Below are 4,309 nucleotides of genomic sequence, written 5' to 3'. Positions count from 1 at the left end.
CTGGGTGTGTTGTCTTCTCTGTGTGTGGTTGAGATAATTAAGCCTCTCTTCTGAGGTGGCCTCACTGGCAGTGGACTTTTTATTTAAATGGAAAGGTGAGCCTAGAGAGGTTTGTTGGGCTGGTTGTCTGACAGGCTATGTACGCGCCACTTACTGAGGCCCCAGGACTGCTGAAATGGCAATAACACTAGGGGCTATGGCAGTGTATTTCACTGTGATGTGGTAAAGAATTGTTACATGCTGATTCTCTTCAACTTCCTCATAGGTTTCAAACCCCTGGTTCCAAGGGGGTGCTCCTGCTTTTCCATTAGTGAGTCACAAAAACAGCTGGTCCAAATGGCTAGGTGTAACAGCAGGGCTTTACTTTGTGCTTCAGCTTTTGAGCACAAAAGTGGTATTAGAAAAGGAAATTTTTGCCGGCCGGGCGCGGTGGCTCAAGCCTGTAATCCCAGCACTTTGGGAGGCCGAGACGGGCGGATCACGAGGTCAGGAGATCGAGACCATCCTGGCTAATATGGTGAAACCCCGTCTCTACTAAAAAATACAAAAAACTAGCCGGGTGAGGTGGCGGGCGCCTGTAGTCCCAGCTACTCCGGAGGCTGAGGCAGGAGAATGGCGTAAACCCGGGAGGCGGAGCTTGCAGTGAGCTGAGATCCGGCCATTGCACTCCAGCCTGGGCGACAGAGCCAGACTCCGTCTCAAAAAAAAAAAAAAAGGAAATTTTGGTCTGGGCGTGGCTCACGCCTGTAATGCCAGCACTTTGGGAGGCCCAGGCAGGGTGGATCATGTGAGGTCAGGAGTTTGAGACCAGCCTGGCCAACATGGTGAAACCCCATCTCTAGTAAAAATACAAAAATTTGCCGGGTGTGGTGGGGGTCACCTGTAATCCCAGCTACTTGGGAGGCTGAGGCATCTTAGTCTCAGCTTGAGGCTTGATTGAACCTGGGAGGCAGAGGTTCCTGTGAGCCGAGATTGTGCCGTTGCACTCCAGCCTGAGTGACAGAGCGAGACTTTGCCTCTTCAAAAAAAGGAAAACTTTTATGCTGCAAAGTTAATTTACAGCTTTTTGCATCTGAATATGGAAAATTATTTTAACTTCATAAAGTTTTAAAATCCCCACTATTTACTATGGTTAGCAGACCTCCTGAGCAATGTCAGGAAATAGAGATGGTTTAAAGCAAGGTAGTAGATCATAGAGGAATGCAAGTATTAAAAAAGAAAAAAAAAGTATGGTGGTAGAAAGGGTTGTCCTTGAAGTCAGAGGACCTGTTATGCCTACCACCTAATTGCTGATTTTAGATTAATTGTTTACTGGCTTGAGACTTTCGTTTTCTCATTTACAAGTATCAGGATTGTAATGAGAATTAAATGAGATAACCGGGGAAGTTTCTAGGTAAGAAAGTATGCGAAGGCTGACTTGATGTGGCTTAAATCCTGTAGGAAAAGTCTACATAGTCTACGCAGAGGAGACATGTGACATTTCTGCTATTTCTTTTTTTTTTTTTTTTTTTTTTTTGAGACGGAGTCTTGCTCTGTCGCCCAGGCTGGAGTGCAGTGGCCGGATCTCAGCTCACTGCAAGCTCAGCCTCCCGGGTTTACGCCATTCTCCTGCCTCAGCCTCCCTAGTAGCTGGGACTACAGGCGCCCACCACCTCGCCCTGCTAGTTTTTTGTATTTTTTTAGTAGAGACGGGGTTTCACCGTGTTAGCCAGGATGGTCTCGATCTCCTGACCTCATGATCCTCCCGTCTCGGCCTCCCAAAGTGCTGGGATTACAGGCTTGAGCCACCGCGCCTGGCCTCTTTTTTTTTTTTTTTTTTTTTTTTTCTGAGACAGAGTCTTGCTCTGTCGCCCTGGCTGGAATGCAGTGGTGCGATCTTGGCTCACTGCAACCTTTGCCTCCCGGGTTCACGCCATTCTGCCTCAGCCTCCCGAGTAGCTGGGACTACAGGCGCCCGCCACCACGCCTTTTTGTATTTTGTAAAAATACAAAAAATACAAATAATTTTTTGTATTTTTAGTGGAGACGGGGTTTCGCCGTATTAGCCAGGATGGCCTCGATCTCCTGACCTGGTGATCCGCCCGCCTCAGCCTCCCAAAGTGCTGGGATTACAGGCGTGAGCCACCGCGCCTGGCCCATTTCAGCCATTTCTGCAGGCGCAGTGTATTGGAGAAGAGCAACAATGCCTGACAACCCTCGAGAAATCTGTGTAGTCTTTAAGAACATAAGCAGAGGAGAGCCTGGGTGCGTGGCTCCTGATTGGTAGGAGTAAGGCCGGGTTGAAGATGGAAGGCAGCAGAAGGGCGGAGTCTACTCCCCCCAAAACTACTGGAGTCAACAATAAGGCTGGAAAGAGATGAGGAGCAGTAGCTGTGCAAGGCCTTTAATGTGCATAAGAAAAGTACCACACCCTTTCCCTGCGAGACTGCAGTCACTGAACTGGCAGTCAGCCATCCCGCTGAGGATCTGAGGATGCAGACGACAGCCAAGTGAAAGCGCAGGGATTTGAGAAAAAAAATGCCTGGTTAGAGCTCGCACTGTTCGAGGAGGACACCGCCAAGCCCCGTGAAGGTGTTGCGATGTGAAGGGGGCATCCCCAGCATTAGGGGGAGCCCTTTGGGAGATTCCCTGTGCTAAATAACAGTGAGCAAACAACTGGGAACAGGCTCAGCTAAAGGCACCTGGGTGGGAAGGAGGTACTTTTATTTTTTATGGCCTCTTGGATTGTTCAGCATTTTTGCGTTGTACATGCATTAATTTTACATAAAAAGGTAATTGGGCCGGGCGCGGTGGCTCACGCCTGTACTCCCAACACTTTCTGAGGCCGAGGCGGGCAGATCACCTGAGGTTGGGAGGAGTTCGAGACCAGCCTGACCAAGATGGAGAAACCCCCGTCTCTACTAAAAAGAAAAAATTAAAAATCAGCCGGGCATGGTGGTGCATGCCTGTAATCCCAGCTTCTCGGGAGGCTGAGGCAGGAGAATCGCTTGAACCCAGGAGGCAGAGGCTGTGGTGAGCCGAGATCGCACCACTGCACTCCAGCCTGGGCAACAAGAGCAAAACTCAGTCTCAAAAAAAAAAAAAAAAAAAGTAATTATTGGCGGGCGCCATGGCTCAGACCTGTAATCCCAGAACTTTGGGAAGCCGAGGCAAGCAGATCACCCAAGGTCAGGAGTTCGAGACCAGCCTGGTGAACATGGCGAAACCCCGTCTCTACAAAAAAATAAATAAATTAATTAAAAATTAGCCAGGCATGGTGGCGGGCTCCTCTAATCCCAGCTACTCAGGAGGCTGAGGCAGAAGAATGGCTTGAACCCGGGAGGCAGAGGTTGCAGTGAGCCAAGATGGCACCATTGCACTCCAGCCTGGGTGAGAGAGCAAGACTTCGCCTCAAAAAAAAAAAAAAAAAAAAAGGTGTAGTACTAGTAAAAATAGGATTACGCTTTGCAAATCACTAGGAGGGGAAAAGTACATTCTATATAGTAAAAGTTACAGAATCAAAACAAACAGCATAATTACAGAATCAAACATAATTATGACGAATATGAATCAGTAAAGACCTCCTGTTAGGCAAAATTCGAACTGAGTCAACCCCATATCTAAGTACAAGCTGTCTGTCTTTGGCTAGGTTGGCTGTTATCGAGATTACTCTAAAAGCTGGCATCGAAGGACAAAAATTAAGTATCCTGCCTTTCTTTCTTTTTTTTTTTTAGGTGGAGTTTCCCTCTTTGTTGCCCAGGCTGGAGTGCAATGGCACTATCTTGGCTCACTCACTGCAACCTCCGTCTCCTGGGTTCACGCAATTTTCCTGCCTCAGCCTCCCAAGTAGCTAGGATTACAGGCGCCTGCCACCACACCCAGCCTATTTTTGTATTTTTAGTAGAGATGGGGTTTCACCATGTTGGTCAGGCTGGTTGCGAACTTCTGACCTCAGGTAATCTGCCCGCCTGGGCCTCCCGAAGTGCTGGGATTACAGGTGTGAGCCACCGCGGCCAGCCCATCCTGCCTTTCTTAAACAAGTATTTATAGGATAAACAAATAGCTCAAATTTACAAGTGAAAATTCTTTTTTTTTTTTTTTTTTGAGACAGAGTCTCCCTCTGTCACCCAGGCTGGAGTGCAGTGGCGTGATCTCGGCTCACTGCAAGCTCTGCCTCCCAGGTTCACGCCATTCTCCTGCCTCAGTCTCCTGAGTAGCTGGGACTACAGGTGCCCACCACCATGCCCAGCTAATTTTTCTGTATTTTTAGTAGAGATGGGACTTCACTGTGTTAGCCAGGATGGTCTCGATCTCCTGATCTCATGATCTA

This window comes from Rhinopithecus roxellana, chromosome 19 (genome assembly GCF_007565055.1).
Source record: "Rhinopithecus roxellana isolate Shanxi Qingling chromosome 19, ASM756505v1, whole genome shotgun sequence".
In the NCBI taxonomy this organism is placed as follows: Eukaryota; Metazoa; Chordata; class Mammalia; order Primates; family Cercopithecidae; genus Rhinopithecus; species Rhinopithecus roxellana.
Note: the sequence above shows the minus strand (reverse complement) of the source record.